General features: G+C 39.9%; 1 protein-coding gene across 15 annotated transcripts in view; it reads right to left on the bottom strand.

Annotated features, from left to right (window-relative positions):
* Positions 1-27,816, bottom strand: part of ATXN1 (ataxin 1) — a 405,775-nt gene that overhangs the window by 137,000 nt on the left and 240,959 nt on the right. For 14 of the 15 annotated variants that reach the window (XM_061147568.1, XM_061147571.1, XM_061147564.1 and 11 more), the window contains one exon: positions 5,500-5,628. The gene's annotated coding sequence lies outside the window, so the exon portion shown is untranslated. The other variant, XM_061147578.1, reaches the window with a different exon arrangement.

Below are 27,816 nucleotides of genomic sequence, written 5' to 3'. Positions count from 1 at the left end.
AGTGGTCATGGCATAGTCCTCATGGACAGATGCTTTCGAGGTCTCACCTGCCCAGGTGAAGAAGCAGTTAAACAAAAAGACCTGTGTTATCTTCTCCCGCTCTCTTGCCTTTTCAAAGCACACACAAATATGGGGTTGAAATCCAACCCCTGTTTCAAGGCCAAATTCAGATGCTCAGCTGTCCATGAATCCTTCCTTCTCTGAAAACCCAAGTCTCAGGGATCTTACTCACACTGGCTTCAGGGCACTGACTCTGTGGTGACCAGCAGTGCCCAGCACAGCGGGAGGGAAACCCCAGAGGGCAGTGAATGCAGATGACTCACCCCTGCCTCCCTCACAGACCTCAGCACACCTTGGCACACACCAGTCTTTTCATAAATAGGATCCAGTCAGTGAATTCGAAACAGTAAATAGAACATAAAACCTTTTTACTTCAGCACTACTCCATCAGAAAGCTGTCTGACCAGGCTGTGGACACGTTCCTTTACAGGACAGAAACACTGCAGAAGATACATGAACATTTTTCCTACCACAACTGCTGAGCACTCTGGGTATTTCTCTTTTCCTCTCTGAGATGCTAAGGCAAGGAGACTGAGCAAGTGGGGAAGATGATATCGAGGGAAACAGGTGTGCCTGGGATAGGCTGCCCTCGGCCAAGCAACTGAGGAAGTAGGGCCAACATCAATTCTTAATTCTTAGCAGCTCATGCTGAGCCCCTAACACCACCACCCGCCGAAAGGCAGCAATGGCCAGGAATGAGTGAGGCCATCTATAAGAAGCAACCGGAAGAAGTTTGGAAAAGGGAAAGAAATGGGTGAAAGAGAAAACTCTAGAAGACTTGAGGCTACATAAAGAACACCCAGAGTGCTTGCATGAAATATGAGAGACTCTTTGCCTTTATAACACGTAGATCAACTTGTAGGGTCATTATAAGCAAAGATTTTAAAAAATGAGACTTTCCCCTCATTTATCTAATAGTAAAATCTCTTCCCTTGTGATCCCTTTTATCGACTTCAGTTTTTTTTTCTATGATAGCACTAGAGATCATAAAAAAAATTGGTATCACAGATGGCAAATCTAAAAGGTACAAATTGACAGACACATAGGGAAATTCCCAAATCGCTCTGATTAGAGTGTGTATGTGTAATTCTCTCACTCTGGAGACTAGAAATTCAGTTCCCATTTTTCAAAGCTTATAAAGACAGCATAATGCTGTCTAAATAGGCACAGAGGTGTTTATTTTAGTCTTTCCATTTCTCCCCAGGAATAATGTAACTCCTGAACTCTGAAAAGGGAGTTGACAAACAAAATATTCAAGAAACCTTGATACCTGCTACCCTCAAAAGCCAGAGAAGATGATGCCTCCCTAAGAAAGTGATTGTCAGTTTCTCCCTTCCCACCAGAGAGACATTCGATGAACTCAATTTCTATCAGCTCACTATTTTTTCATTCCAAAGTATGCATCTCTCAAAAGGAAAGAAAATGAAAATGATGCTATTCAGTAAATGGTGAGTTTCTAGGTAGACCGGACGCGCCAAGTCCATCTCTCACTTTGGAAATCAAGGAAAACATGAACGGTGATAAAATAATGGGATTGTAAAACACAACTCCCCACCTTTCACAGAATGCCAGGGAAGGCTGCTCACAAACAACCCATAGAGCAAACCACTCAAATGGAAGAGGAGAGGAAACACACACAGGGCAGAATTTAAGTATCAGAAAATCCCCAAAGGCTATTGATAGCTCCATAAAGCCTTTTTTAAAACAAACAACTTCCTTCCCCATACTGACTTATATACATTGTAAACATTTGACTTCTACTTCTGAGGAAAAGACAGCCAACTAGTTTTTGCGTGTCACCCTCTACCTGACCAAACTACTACCAGATTGAAGCCGTTTGCATAAGAACCATGTTTTTGGTTCTTTTCTGAATGGCTTAGGCTCACACAGGAGAAATGCTGGCAGAGGCTCACTCTGTCCTTAGTTGCTCAACAAATATTTACTGTGTGCCCTGCTATAGGACAAGCAGCATTAAGGAAAATAATAAGAACAACATCCCTGTATTCATGGATCTTCCAGTCTAGTTGAGGAGATGGGACAATTAACAAATGCATGTATAAAATGTAAGGTGCTTAAAAAAAAAAAAAGTAGGCTAGAGAAGCAGTCCCCAGCATGGTGGCATCAGGGACCACTTCGTGGAAAACAAGTTTTCCACAAACCGGGGAGGGGGTGGGAGATGGTCTGGGGATGATTCAAGCACATTACATTTACTGGGCATTTTATTTCTATTAATATTACATCAGCTCCACCTCAGATCATCAGGCACTAGGATCCCGGAGTTTGGGGATCCCTGGCCTAGAGGACACAGAGGGACAGGGTGATGCTTTATACAGGCCGGGGAAGGCTGCTGACAAGAGGCAGCTGGAGAAGATCTACTCAAGAAAGCAGAGAAGCTCAGAAGAGAATTACAGATCACGGCCTCCTTGCTTCTGTACTGAGTAATATCTGAGAACAGAGTTGGGTTATTTTTCAAAAGTTAAATTTCAAAAGTGGTTCATATTTAATTTTCAAAAAGACCAATGAGTATGGGTCCTAAATTTAAATGACTAAAACTGCCTTCTTAGAAAAAGTGCTCAAGTGAACACGTTTCGACTGTCGCATGGTCCCTGGGAGGGTCCTCTGCTAAGGGTCATGTCGTTCTGACACACACTCTAATTCTGTTTTTGGTTTTTTAACCACAAGACTGTGCTCAATGTTTTAAATGCTCTTGTATCAATAAATTGAAGTTGTACCAGATCACTGACTCTTAGAGGCCAAATACGGGAAAGTGAACATCCAGCCTGCCTCATCCAAGGCTGATATTTGAAGCAATGTTAGAGTCTTTAAAAGAATCATCAGAGCTCACTACATTCAACCTTCTCATATTACTCAAGATAAAATGGGTTCTCAAGGCTTTAGGGTTAATTGCAGCACCACGGGTAAAATCCAGGTCTCCCAACTCCTACGTCAGTTTTCTTGCCTCTCCTCTCTGTACAAGATACCACACCTTAGAGCCAGTTTGAGACACTTTGAGGAGCAAAGTCCATCTGCAAGAACCACAGTGGCATTTGACAGGTGGATAATGGGGACAAGCAGAGAACTACAAAGGTAGTGAGTCTGAGGCAACAAGCTGCTAAAGATGGACACCACTAATTCCAGTGGCTGCCATGATTATTACTAACATGTTCATCTACCCACCACCATCTACATGCAAGCTCATGTCCTTTGAAAAATCTGCCTTCTCTATTATAATGGCATAGCCTTGGGGCACCAGGATACCAAAATAAGGAGAAAATATTAACTCAGTGCTGTAAAAATATAGCAAGACTGCAAAAGGTTACTAACTTCAAAATTTACTAAGAAAACTGGGACTTCCCCCTACCTCCCCAAGCGAATGCAATTTGGAAGAAAAAGTCCTTTGGAGTTCAAAAGAATTTAGCATTTTCTTCCTCCCGCTCAACCCATTCCGTTTACAGAAGGATTTTTAAATGACTTTAAGTTGTGGCATCTGAAGGTTTACACTCGAGAATGTCTTTGAAAACCTCACTTAATGTTTGAGGTCTGACAGAGTATCACATGAGCAGTTCAAAGCAATGGTTTAAAACAAAAACAAACACCACCAGATTCTAAACAAAAGCTGTCTTGATTATAGTTCCTGCACTGTTCTTTTAAATGTAACCTGAAACCTACAGCACTTTTCCGTAAGATACTTGTTTCCTAGGATAAAAGATGCTTAAAAAAACATCATTAGAAGTGCATTCTGTTGGCTACCTGATTGAGAAATACTTTCTAGAAAAACATACAGCTATAGTAGCACCCAGATCTAATAGGGCCCCCTGACTTATTCCTTAATAGTGATAGAAACTTTTCGAATATGAGTTTTTTTTTTAATAATAAGATTCTGCTGCTTGTGGGGACCCCAAACTAAGATGGAGACTCATCAATAAACAAGCAGCATAGAGCAACACAGACTTATAAACCAACACTTCGCAGGGGTCGGTGACTTGCCCGAGGTTGCAAACTTACTTGACCTTAGGACCAGGAATAGAATTGAGGTCAATGATTCTAAGAGCCCTGTACTTTCCACCAGAACCAACGTGATCGTATGTGCGAAATGAGAATCCGTGAAAACACCACCATTCCCCATCACCCACTTACCCTGAGGCACTGGGAGTTCTTGAGTTCAATAAGCTTATTTTAATATGACTATTTAACCCTTGGGAAATATGGATAAACATGCATATTTAATACAAAGTTTTAGAAAACCAAGAAATAAAATTTCAGTGGAAATTTTTCTTTTTAATGGTAAATGCTTTTTCTCCCTGATACATGCCCTCATATCGCTGCACTTTGCTCTCTCAAAATTGTTTATGCAACTGGAAAAAAAAAAGGTAATAAATGCCTGGAAAACTTTCCTGACCAAATCATTAAGAAACTGAAAACTTAATACAGTTATATATAATATATATATATATATATATATATACACACACACACACACACATATACATATATGTGTGTATATATATATACACATTTATACTTAATACACATACACACAAATATATAAAGATGTGTGTGCACAAATATATATGATAGATATTTCCACACACAAAAAAAAGCCTAGTCAAAGATGGCTCTTCATGTTCTAAAATTTGAAGGTGATATGTTCATAGGCCAGCCTGGATTTCCTTTAGTTTTATTCTTTCCTGGTCAAAACTCTTCTAAGCATTTTTTTCTTATGACACGGTCTAGCAATGAGGTAAAATCTCCAGAAAGCAGCAGAGCTGAGCAAACCCTTAAGTTTTGTGGTAAACTAAAGCTTCTGGAAGCCAACAGGGTGCCTTCTCTTCAATTACTGGATCCTATACCTCCTCATGAAAGGTGACCAGCAGCTGACATGCAGAAACCACTAATCTCAAAATCCCAACCCAGTAGCCTGACAAAAACCAATAAATCAGCCAATTTTAAGCAAGAGAAGCACCCTGAAGAGCTCACTGTACTAGCTTGCATACCTCACATTTTTGAACGCCAGAAACATATTTCCTTCCAATCAAAAACTCCATGTAAATAAAATAATGACAGGGTGTGATTCCCTGGTTGGGAATCCTTAGCCTGAAAGGTTTTACCCCATACCCACTAACCTAAAAGAACTGCAGAGCCGGATTTAAAGAGGCTGCTATAAACTTGGCTCTACGCTGAAATAATCAGTCTTCCACGCTTTTATTCCAGAAGGAGAGAATGAGCAGTGCCCAACAGAAGCTAAGAAAGTCAAGTTCACAGCAAATAACCACATAACCTCTCCCCTAAAAAAAATAAAAAGAAAAAAAGAAGAAGAAATTAATTGGAGGATCACCTAGAGCTAATGCTAACACGTCTTCAGCACCCTGGCTCGAGCATCCAGTGATTCACAAACCGTTGCAAGGCAAGCCAGTGCAGATTCGACTCTTGTTAACTTACAACATTCACTGTGTGCAGTTCACAGGTAGCCCCGGCTTGCACTTCACCATGGAGACTTCCCACAAGAAGCTGGAGTGCTCCTGGGCCCAGGTGTGCTCTTTCTTCCTTTCACAGAGAAGGGAGAAGTACCTAGCGTGAGAACGGAAGAAAAAATAAAAAGCTGAATACTCCGTCAAATCCCTTGTTATCGCAACAAATGAAGATCAATTAGACTGATGGGTAATTCACCAAAGACCATTTTCCAGTACACTTTGCTTAAAAAGGAAATGCGATATTTTTGCTCTTGCCCCAGGAGACGGACGGCATGGTGCAGCCAAGCCTTTTCCCCACCCCCACCCCAAAGTTGAAGCCAATTCTGGGAGACTTCAGATGCAATCCCAGCTGAGATGCAAACTTGCAACATGGCCTCAAAATAAGCCACCCGAGTTGACGCTCTTGCAAAAAGGCGGGTGCCCGGACTATGACCTTTGGCCATTTTCATACCTCACCAAGTTGTTGGGAAGATCAATAAGAACACTTTGGCAAGGCACTCCCAAGTTCCCAAGAAGAAAGGCGCCCCATAAACACAAAGGATTATTTGCCGTCAGAAGGCTGTAGCTTAGCTCGGAGCCAGAATATAAAAGTCAGCTTTGGCAAGGCACCCACAATCAACCATCGCCGGCACACCCAAGCATCCGAATGTTTCTCCTTCCACCTAGCGGTCAAGGGGTTCACAGGGCAGGAAACAGAGCTGTCTGGAATCTCAGGGAGAAAGAAAATAAAGCCTTGGAACAGGAAGGGAAGAGGAAGAGGAGACCAAAACTAATGAGGAAGGCATGTGCAGGGGACACGATTATTTGGTCCACACCACCCAGCTCCCCTGCACGGCTGGTCTGCAGTGTTTAGTCTGCTGATGTTTGCAGGGCTGTGAAATTTTCCACTTGGCCATCTGCCATTTCCACCCACCAAGGATAACACAACAGAAGTGGTATGTGGAGTTCTGCTGACCACTGCCAAGGACAGACCCTCTAGTCATCTGTTGCAATCCAAGGAGGCCCGTCCACACGGCAGGCAATACCGAGTCATCTGCTGAGTCAGAGATCTCAGTTGTGTTCTTGTGCACTGGTTTTTGGAACTCAAGTAAAGGCCCTTTCATTTCAGGTGAAATTCCTCTTGGTAGATTGGACCTAGGCTGGTCTTTGGAGAGAGATCAAGCCCTGAGCCTTTGGAGTGGGAGCACTGACTCCAAGACACTAGACAACCAGAGAACTAACCCTAGTGGGTATCAAATAGTGAGAACTCACACAAAGGAAACCACTTGAATACAAGACTGGGCATCACCCAACCACCAGTAGCACCCTGTTCAGGACACCTCATCTAAACAACAAGCAAAACAAAAACACAAACCCAATCATCAGCAGACAGGATTACCACCTCACTCAGCCTTGCCCATCAGAGGAAAAACAAACAAACAAAAACTCAGCACAGATTTCACCCTACACGAAGCTTACACAGACCAATGGACCAACCTTAGAGGGCAGAAACCAAAAGGAAGAAAGAATTTAACCTTGAAGCCTGGGAAAAGGAGACCTCAAACACAATAAGTTAAAAGAAAATATAATAATGAAAAGTCAGATAAATACTATACAAGTGAAAGAACAAACTAGAAACACAGAAGTCCAAATAAATGAAGAGGAAATAGGCAAACTACCTGAAAAAGAATTCAGAATAATGATAGTAAAGATGATCAAAAACCTTGAAAACAAAATGGAGAAAATTCAAGAATTAACAAAGACTTAGAAGAATTAAAGAATAAACATACAGAAACAAATAACACAATTACTGAAATTAAAGATAATCTGGAAGGAATCAATAGCAGAATATCTGAAGCAGAAGAACGAATTAGTGAGCTGGAAGATAAAACGGTGAAAATAACTTCTGAAGAGCAGAATAAAGTAAAAAAGAATGAAAAGAACCGAGAACAGTCTCAGAGACCTCTGGGACCATATCAAATGCATCAACATTCGAATTATAGGGGTCCCAGAAGAAGAAGAGAAAAAGAAAGGGTTTGAGAAAAGTTTTGAAGAGATTATAGTTGAAAATTTCCCCAACATGGAAAAGGAAATAGTCAATCAAGTCCAAGAGGCACAAAGAGTCCTATACAGGATAAACCCAAGGAGAAACAGGCCAAGACACATAGTGATCAAACTAACAAAGATTAAACACAAAGAAAGAATATTAAAAGCAGCAAGGGAGAAGCAACAAGTACCATACAAGGGAAACCCCATATGCTTAACTGCTGATCTTTCAGCAGAAACTCTTCAGGTCAGAAGGAATGGCAGGATATATTTAAAGTATTAAAAGGGAAAAACCTACAACCAAGATTATAGTACCCGGCAAGAATTTCATTCAAACTTGATGGAGAAATAAAAAGCCTTTCAGACAAGCAAAAAGTTTAAGAGAATTCAGTACCACCAAACCAACTTTACAACAAATGTTAAAGGGACTTATATAGTCAAGAAATAGAAGAGAAGCAAAAAGATCTACAAAATCAACCCCAAACAATTAAAAAAAATGGCAATAGGGACATATTTATCAATAATTACTTTAAATGTAAATAGATTAAATGCTCCAAACAAAAGACACAGACTGGTTGAATGGATACAAAAACAAGACCCATATATATGCTGTCTAAAAGAAACCCACTTCAGACTTAAAGCCACATATACACTGAAAGTGAAAGGATGGAAAAACATATTCCATGCAAATGGGAAGCAAAAGAAAGCTGAAGTAGCAATCTTCATATCAGACAAAATAGACCTTAAAATAAAGATTACAAGAGATAAGGAAGGACACTATATAATGACCAAGGGATCAATCCAAAAGGAAGACATAACAATTGCAAATATCTATGCACCCAACATAGGAGCACCTCAATACATAAGACAAACTAGCAGACATAAAAGGAGAAATTGACAGTAAAGCAATAATAGCAGGAGACTTTAACACCCCACTCACACCAGTGGACAGATAATCAAAACAGAAAATTAAAAAGGAAACACGTCTTAAATGATACATTAGATGAGATGGATCTCATTTATATCTTCAGGACATTCTATCCAAATGCAGAAGAAAACACCTTCTTCTCAAGTGCACATGGAACATTCTCCATGTGATTCTTGGGTCACAAATCAAACCTCAGTAAATTTAAGAAAATTGAAATTATATCAAGCATTTTCTCTGACCACAACACTATGAGACTAGATATCAATTATAAGAAAAGAACTATCAGAAACACAAACACATGGAGATTAAGCAACACATTTCTAAATAACCAACAGGTTACTGGAGAAATCAAAAGGGAAATAAAAAAATTTCTAGAAACAAATGACAATGAAAACATGACAACTCAAAACCTATGGGATGCAGCAAAAGCAGCTCTAAGAGTTTGTAGCAATACAATCCTACCTCAAGAAACAAGAAAAACATCAAATAGACAGCCTAACTCACATCTAGAACAACTAGAAAAGGGACAAAAAAAACCCCCCAAAATTAGTAGAAGGAAAGAAATCATAAAGATCTGAGTAGAAATAAATGAAAAACAAATGAAAGAAATAATAGAAAAGATTAATAAAACTAAAAAATGGTTCTTTGAGAAGACAGACAAAATTGACAAGCCTTTAGCCAGACTCATCAAGAAAAAAAAAAAGAATCAAATCAACAAAATTAGAAATGAAAAAGGAGAGCTTACAAGAGACAATGCAGAAATACAAAGGATTATAAGAGACTTTTATGAACAACTATATGGCAATAAAATGGATAACCTGGTAGAAATGGACAGATTCTTAGAAGCGTTCAATCTTCCAAGACTGAACCAGGAAGAAATTATGAACCCAATTACAAGCACTGAAATAGAAGTTGTGATCAAAAATCTCCCCCCAAAAAAGCCCAGGACCAGATGGCTTCACAGGAGAATTCTGTCAAACATTTAGAGAAGAGCTAATGCTTATCCTTCTAAAACTCTTTAAAAAAATTGCAGAGGAAGGAACACTTCCAAACTCATTCTACAAGGCCACCATCACCCTGATACCAAAACCAAAGACAACACAAAAAAAGAAAACTACAGGCCAATATCACTGATGAACATATACGCAAAATTCCTTAACAAAATTTTAGCCAACAATTCGGCAACACATCAAAAAGCTCATACACCATGATCAAGTTGGGTTTACTCCAGGAATGCAAGGATTCTTCAATATATGCAAATCAGTCAATGGGATACACCATATTAAGAAACTGAAAGATAAAAACCATATGATCATCTCAATAGATGCAGAAAAAGCCTTTGACAAAATTCAGCACCCATTTACGATAAAAAAATCTCTTTAAAAAATGGGCATAGAAGGAACCTAGCTCAACATAGTAAAGGCCATATATGCTAAGTCTACAGCAAACATTATTCTCAATGGTGAAAAACTGAAAGCATTCCCCCTAAGATCAGAAACAAGCAAGGGTGTTCACTTTCACCACTATTATTCAACATAGTTCTGGAAGTCCTATCTACAGCAATCAGAGAAGAAAAAGAAATAAAAGGAATCCAGATTGGAAAAGAAGATGTAAAGCTCTCACTGTTTGTAGATGACATGATACTATACATAGAAAACTCTAAAGATAGAATCAGAAAATTACTAGAGCTAATCAGTGAATTTAGCAAAGTTGCAGGATACAAAACTAATACACAGAAATCACTTACCTTTCTATATACTAACAATGAAAAATCAGAAAGAGAAATTAAGGAATAAATCCCATTCAGCATTGCAACAAAAAGAATTAAATAGCTAGGAATAAACTTACCTAAAGAGACAAAAGAACTGAACACAGAAAATTATAAGACACTGATGAAAGAAATCAATGATGACATAAAACAGATGGAGAGATATTCCAAGTTCCTGGGTAGGAAGAATCAATATTGTGAAAATGAGTATACTACCAAATGCTATCTACAGATTCAATGCAACCTCTATCAAATTACCAATGACATTTTTCACAGAACTACAACAAAAAATTTCACAATTCATATGGAAACACAGAAGACCCTGAATACCCAAAGCAGTCTTGAGAAAGAAGAATGGAGCTGGAGGAATCAACCTTTCTGACTTCAGAATATACTACAAAGCTACGGTCATCAAGACAGTATGGTACTGGCACAAAAACAGAAATATAGACCAATGGAACAAGACAGAAAGCCCAGACATAAGCCCAGGCACCTATGGGTACCTTATTTTTGACAAAGGAGGCAAGAATATACAATTAACTTTGGAAATTAATCCTTTGTCAGTTGTTTCACTTGCTATTATTTTCTCCTATTCTGAGGGTTGTCTTTTCACCTTGCTTACAGTTTCCTTTGCTGTGCAAAAGCTGTACAAAAATAAGCCTCTTCAATATTGAAGCCTCTTCAATAAATGGTGCTAGGAAAACTGGACAGCTACATGTAAAAGAATGAAATTAGAATACTTCCTAACACCACACACAAAGACAAACTCAAAATGGATTAAAGACCTAAATGTAAGACCCGAAACTATAAAACTCTTAGAGGAAAACATAGGCAGAACACTTGATGACATAAATCAAAGCAAGATCCTCTATGACCCACCTCCTAGAGTAATGGAAATAAAAACAAAAGTAAACAAATGGGACCTGATTAAACTTAAAAGCTTTTCCACAGCAAAGGAAACTATAAGCAAGCTGAAAAGACAACCCTCAGAATGGAAGAAAATAATATCAAATGAAACAACTGACAAAGGATTAATTTCCAAAATATACAAGCGGCTCATACAACTCAATGCCAGAAAAACAAACAATCCAATCAAAAAGTGTGAAAAAGACCAAAACAAACATTTCTCCAAAGAAGACATACAGATGGCTAACAAACACATGAAAAGATGCTCAACATCGCTCATTGTTAGAGAAATGCAAATCAAAACTACAATGAGATATCACCACACTCCAGTCAGAATGGCCATCATCAAAAAGTCTACAAACAATAAATGCTGGAGAAGGTGTGGAGAAAAGGGAACGCCCTTGCACTGTTGGTGGGAATGTAAATTGATACAGCCACTATGGAAGACAGTAGGGAGATTCCTTAAAAAACTAGGAATAAAACTACCATATGACCTAGCAATCCCACTCCTAGGCATATACCCTGAGGAAACCAAAATCAAAAAAGACAGATATATCCCATTGTTCACTGAGCACAATTTACAATAGGTAGAACATGGAAGCAACTTAGATGTCCATCAACAGATGAATGGATAAAGAAGCTGTGATACATATACACAATGGAATATTACTCGGCCATAAAAAGGAACTCATTTGAGTCAGTTCTGATGAGGTGGATGAACCTAGAACCCATTATACAAAGTGAAGTGAGTCAGAAAGAAAGATAAATATCATATTCTAACACATATATATGGAATCTAGAAAAATGGCACTGAAGAATTTATTTTCAGGGCAGCAATGGAGAAAAAGACAGAAAATAGACTTTATGGACATGGGGAGAGGGGAGGAGAGGGTCAGATATATGGCAAGAGGAACATGGAAACTTAAATTACCGTATGTAAAATAGACAGCCAACAGGAATTTGCTGTATGGTTCAGGAAACTCAAACAGGGGCGCTGTATCAATCTAGAGGGGTGGGATGGGGCAGGAGATGGGAGGGAGGTTCAAAAGGGAGGGGACATATGTATACCTATGGCTGATTCATGTTGAGGTTTGACAGAAAACAACAAAATTCTGTAAAGCAATTATCCTTAAATAAAAAAATAAATTAGAAAAGAAAAGAAATGAGGATCTAAAAACGAAAAAAAAGAAGTGGTACCTGGAGGCCCTTCTGGGAAAGGGCTGGTGATTTTTGTTTGTTTGCTGCTTTTAAAGAAAAGACCTGATTGAGTTTACTCTCAGTATCTAATTATTTCTTGTATCTGGATTTCTTGCTCCCCCCCCCCCCGCCCCACCCCCCCTTCTGTAAGACAGGGCCAGGAACAACTTCTCCTGGGCCAATATTATTCAAAGTATTTTGACGTGTGTACTTTTGCAGAGTGTGACTTACAAGAGTGGCTTTGGGGATGACAAGAAATAGAAGTTAAATACTACTCTAGAGTCTTGTTTGCTTCCCAGATAAATCATTCACAAGTACCAGCCATATTTTCCTTTCAAAGTCATAAGTGCTCACTGAATAAAAATTGGAATCCCAGCATTAGCATGGTCAGTAAAGAATATTTTTGAGGGAAAAATGTGATCTCTTATCTTAAAAAAAAAAAAAAAGGCAAGAATGAATAATACCAGATCTTAGGTTTGGAACTGGCAAAACAATGACAAGCAGACCTTAACGAAGCAAAAAATTGGAGAGAAAAAAGTGAGGATTAAAGAGAGAAAGGAGGTGTCTTCTGTGAAAATAATTAACCATGACTTTTATAGTGAATTCAGTTTACAAAGTGTCTTCTTTCTTTTAAAATAGAGGTTATAATTGACATAAAACATTGAATTAGTTTCTAAGTGTACAAAGTGCTGTCTTATTAATTCATTCATTCACTGGACACATTTTTCACTTAGTGCTTACTATACCCAACAGGTTCTTTATTCATAATGGTGAACAAAACAGACAAAGGACCAGGCCTTTAAGGACCTCATTGCCTCAAGAGGAACAGACATTAAAAAATCAGAGTATATTATTTTTAACATATGCATACAATTACAAAATCAGATAGGTATCAAGAAGGACAAATAAACACTGTGATTTGCAATCACCCTATAATGGGTTATGTCACTTGGAAGGAGGGTCTTTCTTACAAAAGCAACACTTAAACAGGGAAGTAAAAGATGAGCAAGAATTACCAGGCATCAAATTTCTAGGCAGAGGAAACAGCCTCTGCATTACGTGATCTCACTAGACCTGTACTATTAGTTTCTGTTATTTCATCCTTTTCCCCCCCTGGCTATTTCAAATGAGTCTCCTTGATCAAAAGATAATCAACAGAACCGTTCTCAATACCTTCAAACAGGAAACGATTCTTCTTTTCAACTACTGGGCCATCAGAGCAACAAACGCTAGTAATTTTTGCTATGGGAACATCATTCAGTACAGATAATATACTTAATGTGGCTTCCTAATGCATCATAAATAACCCCATCATCACAATGAAGTAAAGTGAAGCTCCCTCTTCATACCCACATGCCACAGCTGGAGTTAAGAACTACCCCCCAAAGGGCTAAAATCAGATCACATTACATGTAAACTTCTTAAAAAATAACACAAAACAAAAAACACTTCTGACCACCTTCTATTAGGTTCCAAATTGTCTGGCTTCCTCTTGACTATTACAACATCTTTATTATTTCTTTCCTGGCTAAAATGGCATTTTTGTCCACTTTCTAGAGTGTCTGTGTGCCTTCTCTTTTGGTTCTTGATTTGGTATCTGTTTATTTACCCAGGTAAGCAGCATGGTGTATAGAAATAAAAAACCTCCGAAATACTGCGTTCGTCTGAACCATCTTCTTGTTTCCTACCATCCCAGAACCGCATGGTGTATCGAACTAAAAAGCCTCAGAAATATTGGGTTCATCTAAACTGTCTTCTTGTTCCCTACCGTTGCAGAACTGGTACCCCCCTTAATTTTTTCACTAAGGAAAATCAGTAATTTGCTTTCTTCATCCTACAAAATGAAGGCATCCTCAGACAGGCTCACTCATGTTTTTCCATGAATGGAGTAAGTTTGAAAGTCTGTTTCAAACAAATAAGCCAAACTTCTGTTTGAGTCTCTTTTTACTAAAGACATCAGATAAAATGTAGTATCTCCTACACATTTGGTTTTTCCTATAAACCCAAATATCAACAAACTCTCAAGTTCAAAGTCATGAAATATAAATCCTCACTTTGACTCAGTAGTTCTGACAAGCTTTCACAAATTCGGGAATAAAAGAATGAGCAAGAAGCAAAACTTGCCCAGTTGTCCAAAACTCTACCATGAGACCTGGGAAATTATGCCAGGCTGACAGTTTCATCCTCTGTCCAGAGATGAAAGTGACACAATGTCAATTTCTCCTTCTCCTGACTGCCCACAGCACTTACAGCCTCTACCGCGGGTTCTCTTCAATTCAGCACTCTGTTATACTGTCTTTTTATAGTCCACTGGATTGATTTAAGTCTTGAAAGGCGCAAAAAGTTTACAAGCTCCTTGATGAAAGAAACCTTGCCATGCCCTTCTTCTGCAGCCTCCTAAGAGTGTCGAGTTAGAAGAGCCTGAATTTAAATTAAACGATACATATCCAAAACCCATTCTACCACTTCATCCTTACGCCAAAGGAAGTGCCGCTCTCAGCTATAACGTCAACCCTTCTCACTCTGTCCTCCAGGGAGGGACTTAGGAGGTCCCATGTGCCTGTCATCCAAAGGAAAGCCCTGCGTGAACCTGAGAACAATTAAATTATAACTTACCCTTCTCTCTCCTATTCTTCAAATCTATTCTTAGTCACTAATGGCTTTTGAACAGTTGCCATCTCCTTTCAAGATCTGCAGTCCTCTCCCCCACCACCAGAAGCCTTTATCCTTGATTTTCCTAGCTTCTCAAAAGCCATCGTTAAGGAAACCCTTGTAGTATAATGAAGGAGAGATGAGCATGCTTGGAGGCAGTGGTTCTCAAACTGGAAGTGCTATCAGAAACCCCCGGAGAGCTTGTGAAACTGTGTCTCTGGGTCCCACTCCCCGAATTTCTGATCCAGTAGGTCTGGGGTGAGGCCAGAGAACTTACACGTTTACCAAGTTCCCAGATAATGCTGATGCTGCTGGTCCAAGGACCAGGCTTTGAGAATCACTACTCTAAGCCTAAGTCTTTCTGTCAATGACACAGCCGGACAGAGACTAAGGATTTTTTTTAGTATATTTAATCACTATAAGATGATTACGACGTTGGAAGGAATGATACCCGTGTATTCCAAAGAAGTGACAAATGACCAAACCACCCCCAAGCCCCATATCACTTTAAAATCCGGGAAAACTTTTGGGGGCTCTTTGTCTCCTACTGGCTCAGGTCCTGTTGGGGTCAATTCTGCCCTCTGTCCCTCCTTCAGTCTTCTACCAGAAACTTCTTCACAGCCTACAAACATACTCAATCATTGCTCTCCCCAGACTGATACCTTCCCAAATCTTCCCCATTCACCATAAAACATGTTAAAGTGTAGTATAAATTCCACACTGTATTTCATCAGGTATCTCTTAAACCTGTAGAGTTTGATTTCAACACTTTAAAAGTAAACTTCTCTTTTAAAGGTCAGGAATGCTTTCCTGTCTTCTAAATGTAGTGGCCTTTTCCTGACTGACTCTCTTATAACACTTGATAAAGGAATTCCTTAAAATCTCATTTTATTTAGGACTAGAACTTTTCCTAAACAGCATCTTTCTAGAATATGACCTTTACCTCATTTTCTTTGTTATTTGGGCTGGGTCAACCTCATGCCTTGAGTCCAGAGATGGGCATATGCAAACTATCATACCCAGGATGGATAAACAAGGTTCTACTGTATAGTCAGGGAACTATATTCAATACCCTGTGATAAATCATAATGGGAAAGAATATTAAAAAGAATATACATATATGTACAACTGAGTCACTTTGCCATACAACAGAAAATTAACACTGTGAATCAACTATACTTCAATAAATTTTAAATAAATAAATAAAGACAGGCATGTGATCTAGGCTTGGAGAATCAGAATACATATCTCTCTTGTGATAATGACTGGATCTAGGTAGGGATGGGCATGAACCAAAGGCCCCTCTCAGACTGACTAGAACTAAGAGGAGTCAGGAAGCAAGGTCTACTCACAGAGTTATTTTTTACCACCAGTGAAGCCCGCATGAGGATGAAGCTCTGCAGTATGCAACGAGGTTGGAAGCCAGGACGTCTGAGTCCTGGGGATACTGAGTTCTCTGGGATTTGGCTGTGCCAAAAGTCAGATTCATCCCTGGATTTTTTAGTTGTGCTGTGACAGACAAAATTCTAAAGTAGCCTCAAGATTGCCCGGTCCCCTAGTGCACATGTACCCTCTCTGAGATATTTAATCAAACACAATCTGGGTGCTGCTGCTGTGAAGGATTTTGCAAATAAAATTAAGGCCGTAAATCAACTGACCTTAAAACAGAAAGCCCATCCTTGGTTGGCCTGACCTAATCAGGAGAGCCCTTCAAAAGAACAGGCTCTTCCAGCAATGAGATTCAAAACACAAAAGATCACACTGAGGAAGAGGGGGAAACTTCGTGTGGCAAGAAACTCGAGATGGACACCAGGAGCCAAGAGTGATGCTCAATGCATTACCAGCAATAGAGTAACAGTCTCAGTCTTATAACCTACAAGTGAGAATCCAAGGCATACCTACCAAGACCCACTCAAGTCCTACTTCTTCCATCACTTTTTCCTTTACATCCTCCTGTGCTACAACTTTCTCCGTCAGAAGTATTTTCTGTTTGTTTTTGGAGGAGAACTATTGTTTTGATTTCTTTTCCTGAGGATACCAATCATTTTATTCTTTATCCTCAAACAGGCACCATTTCTCTAGACAGACTATAGTGAACTCTGAGAAGGTGGGGTAAGTGCCAATGGTAAGCCTTTGACACATACTTGATGACTTCACTGAGAATGTGTTTTCCTCTGACATGTCCTTAAATCTCCTCACTCTGTGAGTTCCTCTCTGGTGACTTGGAGAAAAGTCACGACATGAACCAATATGGAAACTGCTCCGCCAGTCAACCACAGAGCCTCTTTTCCCAACTCAGGACTAAAGGCTGACTCTTGGCATTTTCATCCTGAGGGAGGAAGAAGAACAGCTACTAACTACAGAGTTCAGAAATGTCTCTTCCAGGTGAGTTCAGACCAGCAGGTCCAGAGCTTCCGTCTGAACCCTGCTCACAAGGGAGCATCTATGGTGGTCGGGGGGGGGGGGGGGGGGGGGGGGGGGGGCGGGGGCGGTGCCCAATGCTCCCCTTCCCCAGGGATGGCAACAGAACTTCCCCAAGAGTATAGGTGTCCAGTCAGATTTCAAGTAGAACTAGAGGGAGTTGACTGTAGCTCAAACCTAGGGTACTCTGAAGAATATGACTCATTCATCACATCATGCCATCCTTTTCAATCAACCAATCAATAATTTGTTTGATTAATCCATCCTTTTCCAAACTGGCAGTCCATGAATATCTAGCATGCACTTGTTGGACATTCTCCCTGATATTAACTGGTTTGTGCTTAGGTAAAGAAAGCTAAAATTAGCATCTACCAAAAGAACACATAGTCAGAGAGAGAAACATGCTGGGAAAAAACCCACAATGAAACTTAAAAAAAAAAGCCAAAAAACTCATGTTGATCCATGCCACTGTTTCCTAGGATTAGCACAGCTTACCACAAAAGGTAAGGCTCTATCTATACACATATAGACCTGGCAGGTGTCTATATTTGTATGCTGGTTATATCTCCTTACTGGTATAAAGCAAAGTTTGCTAAGAAATACAATTATGCATCCAGAGAAACGTATGTCTGCATATCAAAAAGTAAAGGAAAAAAATATGAGAAATATCTAATCTGCACTGAACAGCCATAGAATGATGTTTCCAGGAAATTAGTATTTTAAAGATCAAGATGGCATGTGCTCCTTATTGACAATTCCTCCCCAGCCTTATTTGTCTAATACTCTGCTTTCAAAGGGGGTTGCTAAGACCCAAGAGAAGGCACGGTGGCCCAGGAGACAGAACAATCTAGATGAAGAAACTTAAAGACCATACTGTAGCTCTGCATCCCCTGGATTGCAGGTCCCTTTCAGGCTGTCAAGAGCCATCACACACCTTCTCCCAGGAGGAGAGTTTTATTCACACTGGCTGGAGAAGGTCAGTAAGAAGTCTGGGTGCATGCTGCAAAAGTGTCTGATAAAAATGGCAAAGGCAGGGACAGAACCTGTTTGATGCCTTGATCACTTATAAACCATTTATAAACCATGGGCTTCCCTGGTAGCTTAACAGGTAGAGAATCTGCAAGCAATGCAGGAGACCCCAGCTAGATTCCTGGGTCAGGAAGATCCACTGGAGAAGGAATAGGCTATCCAGTCCAGTATTCTTGGGCTTCCCTTGTGGCTCAGTTGGTAAAGAATCTGCCTGCAATAAGGAAGACCTGGGTTTGATCCCTGGATTGGAAAGATCCTCTGGAAAAGGGAAAGGCTACACACTCCAGTATTCTGGCCTGGAGAACTCCATGGACTGTATAAGTCCATGGGGTTGCAAAGAGTCAGACATGACAGAGCAACTTTCACTTTCTTCATAAAACATGAACTATTATGGTCCCTGAGTAGCTATTGTGAAGAGTCCCCTGGCTTTACATTTCTTTCTGTTTCTGCTCTATTTTCTCTCCTTTTAATAACAAAATCAGTAAAAATCTCAAGAAAAAAAAATTCCAATATGTTGCTCTCATTCTCTCCTCACCATAATATTAAGAACAGTAAGATAGTACCATCAAGTATTTTATCTGGCCTGACTTCTCAAAATACCAAATGCCAAGTCATAGTAAAATGACAAGACAGAATTTGCATACACTCTCCAGCCCATCCTTTTGGACAGAAACAGAAGGAACAGAATTCACCACAGGCATTAAAATTCTGGAAGCACCCTATTAAAGGCATGATTTCCTTTTTATTTAATTTCATTTAATGAAATGTTTTACACAAAAGCAAAGTTCCAACTAGAACCTCCAACCATGCTTTGGATACATGTCTACATATGGCTGAGTCCCTTCATTGTTCACCTGAAACTATCACAACATTGTTAACAGGCTATTCCTCAACACAGAATAAAAATTAAAAAATAAACCAATAAAAATATACTAACCTCTTTTTTTCACAAGTCTCTGATGTAAAACAGAGGTACTTCTCAACAAAGACGCTATTGAAAACCTCTTCTTTTGGAGGAGGCTTAATAAAACTATGCTAGCTTAAAACTGAGATTTCAATGGTTTCATCTGAGACACCATGGAACAGAAATGCCACTAGGCATTAAATCTGGGGATTACCTGTTGAAACACCAAAGGCAGGTAGACTTTGATGTGGGTTACTTGGTACCGAGAAAGTACCAGTAAACACAATTATCATTTTCTTTTTATTAACATGTAGTTGAAGATTTGATACTGTATTTGGAGCAAAGATTTGTTGTGTGGAGGGTGGGAGGAGGGAGGGTGGGAGCAAGCATACACACACAGACAACATGTCTGCTTCAACTAGTTACAAGTAATGTTGAATAACAAAGTACCTCCTATTCTGTAACTGGGAAGAATCTTTGTACTTTTTAAAAAAAACTTTTCATTTTGTATTGGGGTATAGCTGATTAGCAATGTTGTGATAGTTTCAGGTGGAGAGCAAAGGGATTCAGCTATACATATATATATATGTATCCATTCCCTCCCAAACTCCCCTCCCATCCAGGTTGTCATATAACATCGAGCAGAGTTCCCTGTTTTATACAGGAGGTTTTTGTTGGTTATCCATTTTAAATATAGCAGTGTATACAGGCCCATTTCAAACTCCCTAACTATCCCTTCCCTCCATCCTTCCCCCTTCCCTGGCAACCATAAAGTTGTTCTCTATGAGTCTGTTTCTGTCGTGTAAATAAATTCATTTGTATCATGTCTTTTTAGATTCCATGTATAACTGAGGTCATACGATGGTTCTGCTTCTCTGATGGACTGACTTCCGTCAGAATGACAATCTCTAGGTCCATTCAGGAAGAACCTTTATATTACAAGAAAATCACTAAAGATGTGTTGCCTATAAGCTTAAAATATAGCTTATGGGGCCATCCCTGAGAATCCTGCCTCCCAGGTAATGAGCATTAAGCTAAGCTCACATGAAACAGCCAGACCAGGTAAGTCCTCCTGTGAATGACTGCAGAAAGGACAAAATTTACACATCCCCTCCAGAGGCTGACCTAAACCAGGAAATGTTTGACTTTACTTCCTCCCTTTTTAGTGTAAAAGAAGTCTGAATTCTAACTCAGTCAAGATGTTTCTTTGGGACAGGAGTCCACCTTCCTCTCCATCTGCCACTTCTCTGGATATCAAAGTAACTATTCCTTTCCCCAACAACCCATGTCTGAATTTAGTGGTCTGTTGCCTATGGAGCACTAGGAGCTTGGACTCAGTAACAATTCCATTTGCTACAATGTCAAATATAGGGCAACATCAACTATTCTTTTCTAAGCAACAGGACCCCAGCAACCCCAGCAAGATACAGCCGCAGCTGGCTTTCAGAGTCCTGTGCCAGATGATCACATTTCATGAAAAATTACAAGGAATTTCCTTAGATAAGGAGCATCTTAAAAGTGTCCTACATCTCTTTAAAAACACATGCTTAAAACTCTTTAGAAGTAGCAACACCTGGGGACTTCCCTGGTGGTCCGGTGGCTAAGACTCTGGGCTCTCAATGCAGGGAGGGTTCCGGGTTTGATCCCTGGTCAGGGAACTAGATCCCATATGCCACAACTAAAGATCCTGCATGCCATAACTAAGACCTGGCACAGCCATCTGTGATTTATTTTATCTAAATAAATAACAAATATTAAAAAATAAAGAATTAACAACACTTGGACACACGCCTCTGAACCCACATGCTAGGGAGTGGCGCACCCCACTCCTACTAGAAGAAAAAGTAACAGACATTCTACCACCACCTTCATCTGCCAGGTTTATGGGTTTATCCTAATATCATGGCTCAGGGGATTCTCACACTTAGAACTCCTCACATATCAAAAGAGGAGAAAAATCTCTCGCTCCTTAATTGTTTTGTCGAATGAGCTCTCCGAAGTTCATTTTTGTTACCTTTTTCAGGCAAAATAAGAGGCCTTTTACAAAAATTCTATTGCTAAAACAATGGAATTCTCCTAGGAATGACTTCGTTATGGAAATGAAGTGACAGCTTCTTTTATCTAGCCAGGCAGAAAGTCTGCATTTATAAAAGGCATTCAGAGCACTCAAGTGCTGTGTGTGGGAGGACAGAAAATGCTATTTTTAATTCAGATCGCAGCATTCCTCCCATACAGGTCTTTCAGTATAATCAGAATCATAATAATACTGATCTAAAAAGAAAAAAAAAAAAAAAAAAGATTCCCATTTCTGCTGACCCCAGCAGAAAAAGAATGTGGGGAGGGGAGGAAACGGGGAGAAAGAAATTAAGAGAATGTTGAATACAGCTTCCTTCCACTTTTAGACCACTCTGTAGGCTCCGAAATCAACCTCTAAGGCTATCAGAGCTATTATCCAGAATGAAAAGGACTAAAGCTCTGTGAGTAACAGCCTTAGATCTTCTCATACAAATTTACATTTTGCTACCTGTGACTTTTACTGTGCTGAGCTTGCAGGAATCACCAACGGCCTGCCAGGAAAGGTTAGGCGGGTTTTCCCATCTGTCCCTAAGAGCTTACATTCTATGGCGATGCTGTGGGGGATGAGTCCATTGAAACCCAATTTCCAGTTTTAGAAACTGGAAGACCTCATGGGCAAAGCAGGAGGCACCCGAGCTGCCGGTGGGGGTGAGCAGATGCAGAACTTCCCAGGTGGGGTGTGGAATCGGCAGAGGAACCTTATACACGGCTGCTGCATTTCCGCTGGCTCTGCTGGGGACCAAAGCTTGAGGAGTGATGAATGAGATCCTGGTAAGAAGTGAAGACCAGGGTTCTGGTCCCTGAAGAAGCCGACATTGGAGGGGAGAAAAGCATAGGAGAGTAGAACTACAAAGGACAACTGATGGAAAAAGACCCTTCAGTAATACCTAAGCTAGGGCTTAGGTTTGGGCTACCAGATTTGGGCTTCCCTGGTAGCTCAGCTGGTAAAGAAACCATCTGCAAGGCAGAAGACCTGGATTCAATCCCTGAGTCGGGAAGATCCCCTAGAGAAGGAAAAGCCAGCCCACTCCAGTACTGTTGCCTGGGAAATTCTATGGACAGAGGAGCCTGGCGGGCTACAGTTCATGAGGTCGGCCATGACCTAGGGACTAAACCATCACGACCACCAAGGTGTTGGTTTACAATCAAAAGTGCAAAATTGAAGAACAGATGGGGTCAGAGTAAGAGTTTTTAACTGAGGTAAAATTCACTTAATATTTGTCATGTTAATCATTTTTAAGGTGAACAATTCAGTGGCTTTTTATTACACTCATGATGTTGTGCAACCATCACCATTATCTAATTCCAAAAGATTTTCATCACCCTGTCCAATAGCCATAAAGCAATCACTCCCCATTCCCTCCTCCTCCCAGACCCTGGCAACCACTGACTTGCTTTCTGTGTCTGCGGATTTGCCTGTTCTGGATATTGCATCTAAATAGAATCATACAATACGTGGCCTCTGGTGTCTGGCTTCTTTCACTGTGCATAACATTTTGAGGATTCATCCATGTTGTTACATGGATCCAGCACTAAATTCCTTTTTTGGCTAAATATTGGCCACATTGCATGTGTGTACCATATTTTGTTTATCCATTCATCAGTTGATGGACATTTGAGTTGTTTCCACTTTCTGGTCATTATGAAGAATGCTGCTGTGAACATTCCTGGACATGTTTTTGTTTGAATGTCAGTTTTCAATTCTCTTGGGTATACACCTAGAAGTGGAACTGCTGGGTCACGGTAATTCGGTAACCTTTTGAGAAACTGCCAAACTGTTTTCCATAGTGTCTACACAATTTTACAGCAGTGCATGACAGTTCCAATTTCACTATATCCTTGCCAATATTTGTTATTTTCTTAACTTTTTATTATGGCCATCTTGATGGACATAAAGTGGTATCTCATTGTGGTTTTTATCTGCATTTCTCTAACCACTAAAAATGTTGGGCATATTTTCAACATCATTATTGATCATTTGTATTTCTTCTTTGGAGAAATGGGGCTGCCCTCATGGCTCAGGCAATAAAGAATCTGCCTGCGATGCAGGAGACCCCAGTTCAAACCCTGGGTCAGGATGATCCCCTGGAGAAGGGAATGGCTACCCACTCCAGTATTCTTGCCTGAGAATCCCATGGACAGAGAAGTCTGGTGGGCTACAGTCCATGGGGTCACAAAGAGTCAGACACGACTGAGCAACTAACACTTTTGCTTTTGGAGAAATGTCTATTCAAGTCCTTTGTCCATTTTAAAATTGAGTTGTGTTTTGGTTGTGCAGTTCTAAGAGGTCTTGACCTATTCCAGAAACTAGACTCTTATCAAATACATGATTTGTAAGTATTTTCTCCCATTTGTGGGTTGTCTTTTGACTTCATAGTGTCCTTTGATTCACGAATTGTTTTTTTTATGCCAATTTATTATCTTATATTACTTGTGCTTTTAGTCTAAGAACCCATTATCAAATCCAAAGTCATGAAGATCTGTCCCTATGTTTTATTCTAAGTTATATACTTTAAATAAATAGGTTAACAACTTAAATAGAAGGACTAATTTTTTGCACATGGTGTTGAGTCCAACTTCATTCTTTTGCATGGATCCCATGTGTTTTTCCAGCTTTCCCAGCACCACTAGTTGAATAAAGGTCACAGAGATTTGAATATGGAGTGATTTTAGTTCATTCTTTAAGTTTTTTTTTTTGTTTGTTTCTTTAAAAAATATGTCGTTTTGCAAATTCCCTTAACTGACTTTTGGTTACAGAGAAGGTAAGTGAATAAATTTGTTTTCCTCAACCCACATTCTGAAGATATAGCAAGTTTTCAAGAACCTTGACTCCCTAGGGCCATAATCCTGAGCTTTCCAGGAAGCCAACCTGTTCTTGGGTGATGCTTTTGCAAGGACCAATTTCCAAAAGCAACAAGTAGCTTGAAATTGCTGGATTTTCCATTATTTTCATTCCATTTGTCGCCTGTTTCTTCGGCTCTAGTGAGCTGCTTCTGTATTTTCTAGATTCAGAGATCTACAGATCTCTGTTCCTGTTACCACCCAACACCTGCCTATTAATATTGGCAGAGAACTTAAGTGAATTCACACTAAGTCAGATATAATATTCTTTCAACATGATGTTTAAGTCCTTGTTTTGGTGTGTTGTGTGTTAGTCACTCAGTTATGTTTGACTCTTTGCCACCCCATGAACGGTAGCCTGCCAGGCTCCTCTATCCATGAAGAATACTGGAGTGAGTAGCCATTTCCTTCTCCAGGGGATCGTTCCAATCCATGGATCAAACACGGGTCTACTGCATTGCAGGTGGATTCTTTACTATCTGAGCCATCAGGGACAGATATAATATTCTTTAAGCATGATGCTCAAGTCCTTGTTTTGATAAGCCAAAAGAATGAAGTATAGGTTGCAGCAGTCTGGACGTCATCCGTTCAGTCAGTAGCGGAAATGGAGACTTTCAAATCCCTCTAAAGTATCATTTCTCAAGCCTGGCTGCACATTGAGATCACCTAGGAAGCTCTAAAGATGCTGTTGCCTGGGAACCCCCAGCAGAGATCTGCACTTAACTGAGCTGGGATGTAACCCAGGCAAAGGGATTCTGACACGCAGGCCAGGGGAAGCCAGTGCCCTGCAGTTAGGCACCTGGGGTTGCTATGTACTCCTCGGGGTCTCAGAGACCACTCTTCCGGCCACTTCCCACTGCTTGCAGACAGTTAGGTATATACACTCATTTTTTTTTTTTTAAAGTTTTATAGTTGCAGATTAAAACTAACAAAAACAGTTCTCTGTATTTGCTCTCATTTAACCTTCGTTAAAGCCACGGACAAGGAGGGCTTCTCTTATTTTTATTCTCAATGATCATTGAGGAAGCACACTCCGACAGATTAAGCAACAGCCCCAGATCACAATTTCTGAAGTGGTAGAGAAGGGATTTCAGTGCAGTTCTTTCAACCCAAAAGTCTGCATCCTTTATGTCCTGTCTCTCAGTAATTTTCAAGGCGGTGGAAGTTATGGATGTGGTCACATCATTCGGTACCAGGGCCCACAGGGGAAAGAGAAGCTTTACATCTTGCAGGATATGTGTACTCACCGAAAAGAACAGTGGGCGCTGCCTCTGCTGTTAACTGCTCTTTCTCGGTTGTATGTACATGGGTGTGTGAGGATGTGTGAGTGTGTGTATCCATACAAGGGAAGCAGGCCTCGGGGGTATGTCTGACTTTAGGACAGTGCGATATGACTCCCAAACTGTAATAACTGGGGAAGGTTTTCAGAGACAGTGGGGGAACAGTAACTCTTTTCCCAGTGTAGGATAAGACTGGCAACACGCCATGAAACACCTTTAATCAGTATAGAAATAACAAGCACGGAGGAAGCTAACACTTGGTTCACTTGTGAATTTAATCTCATGCCTACATATGATTACAAAGCTCAAGCAGCTGAAAACCGCAAGAGTCAAGAATATCAGGCAAAAACACCAATACTTAAATATTTAAATTCTTAAGCAGAGAAGACACAATAGCAACATAACATTGTCTTGCCTATCAAAGCACAAGGCACATTCCCAGACCTTTCCACCACAATAGAAAAAAGTCAGAATTGACAAAAACATATTAGTTATGGTGGGAGAAGCTGAGAAGTGAGTTTCAAGTTACTTTTTCCTCCTTTTTCTAACTGGTGCACTCAAACAAATGTGTGGGTCTATGCATGAAAGTGTGTGCACATACACACACGCCAGGCCTGTAGAAAAATACATTTCAGTCTGATCATTTTTCATAGATCTAGTTTACTCATCCTTTAGACTAGGGGCAGTGGGTTCCAATGCTATTATTCTATATCTGTTATTACTACATAAGGAAATTGGGAGAGTTTCTATACAACCAACTTGGAGCTGGAAAAGAATAAAAATTTACCCGAGGTTTTCTTAGGCCAGTGTCAGAAGTTGGCTAGAAGAGAAAAAGTTCTCACAAGTGGGAGTCGTAGCTGCTTGTCTCTTAATTGTAGTGAATCTGACAAGTTTCTTTCCAGTGTATCAAGACTTTACTCTTCAAAATCATTCTGTGTGCTCTGAATTGCTACACTTTTAAGCTAACTACTTCTCAAAGCGCTGTTTAAAAACTGACATTTTCAACCACATCCCAGGCTTAGAATATATCTAAATTTGCAAAGTCTCATTGGCTCTTAGGAGAGTGCTACTTTAAAAAATACACTTGACAGCCAATCTCTTGAAAATGATTTGTGCAGAAATTGTGTTCAAATTACTTTATATCAAGAGATTTAAGAGAAAATGTGGTTTTCTTTGTAATCGGCTAAAAATAATGATATCCTTTATCTTCAACTGAACATGTACATATGTTGTATAAGCTGTTGCGTTTAAACAAATTGAAAAACAGTAGGAATCTGGCTATCGTCCATAAAGAAACAAAACTTGCCCAGAATATCATTGTAAGCATTAAAAAAATACAATTAACTATTATTTTCCGCTAAATTCAGTCCCACATACAGAATCAGATTGTCAGCTGGGTCCAAGGCATCAAATTACAAAAGCTAATGTCTCAAAAACAGAAAGGAAACTCAGTTAAAAGAAATGACTCCAGTACAATTTTACATAAGGAAAAAGAGAATAAGGGGAAAGTGCATTTATATTTCTACAAATTCCTTTTGAGTTACTGGGGAGTATGTTATTTAAATTCACCCTTATAGACACAGCACACAAGTCACATCCTTAAAACATTCCCAGTGAACATTTTACTGAATATCAAGTGCAAAGTGCTGCCAGGTGAGGTTCAGACATGGAGAAAACATGTTCATCACTCTGAATCCTGAATACTGATTTTTAAAACATAAAACTAGTCGTCACCAACTTTTATCATTTTGGAGGATTTCTCATCACCATCAGTGATTTTCAAAACCGTTTTTTTCTTTTAATCAGAACCCTGCCTTCAAATGAAATTTTATATAGAAATCTAACACACACAAAAAATAAATAAAATTGAGACTATTCATAGTGACCTACTGGTTTCTCCATTCCCTACACATCCCCTCATCACCACAAGGACTTCTGGAGGCAGCCCCATGGGGGTCTGGGGGTGCTTTGAGAAAGCCTTAGGCCACTGGTCTGAGGGGTCTGAGCTCCTTAACATGGCATATGGAACCCTCCACACTTTGCTCCTTTACTTCACAGACTTATGGCCTCACCACCCCACCTGTCACATGATACGTGCTCATGTCATCATGCCTACTGTTCACTGCACACGTTATACACCATGCTGTTTGCTCCCCACGTTTGGTCTAACCCGTCAGTGGCATTCAGTACATTCATACTGCATATAACCACTACCATCATCCATCTTCAGGACTCTTCATTTTGCAAAACTGAAATTC

This window comes from Dama dama, chromosome 7, assembly GCF_033118175.1.
Source record: "Dama dama isolate Ldn47 chromosome 7, ASM3311817v1, whole genome shotgun sequence".
In the NCBI taxonomy this organism is placed as follows: domain Eukaryota; kingdom Metazoa; phylum Chordata; class Mammalia; order Artiodactyla; family Cervidae; genus Dama; species Dama dama.
This window is presented reverse-complemented; position numbering and strand designations above follow the sequence as displayed.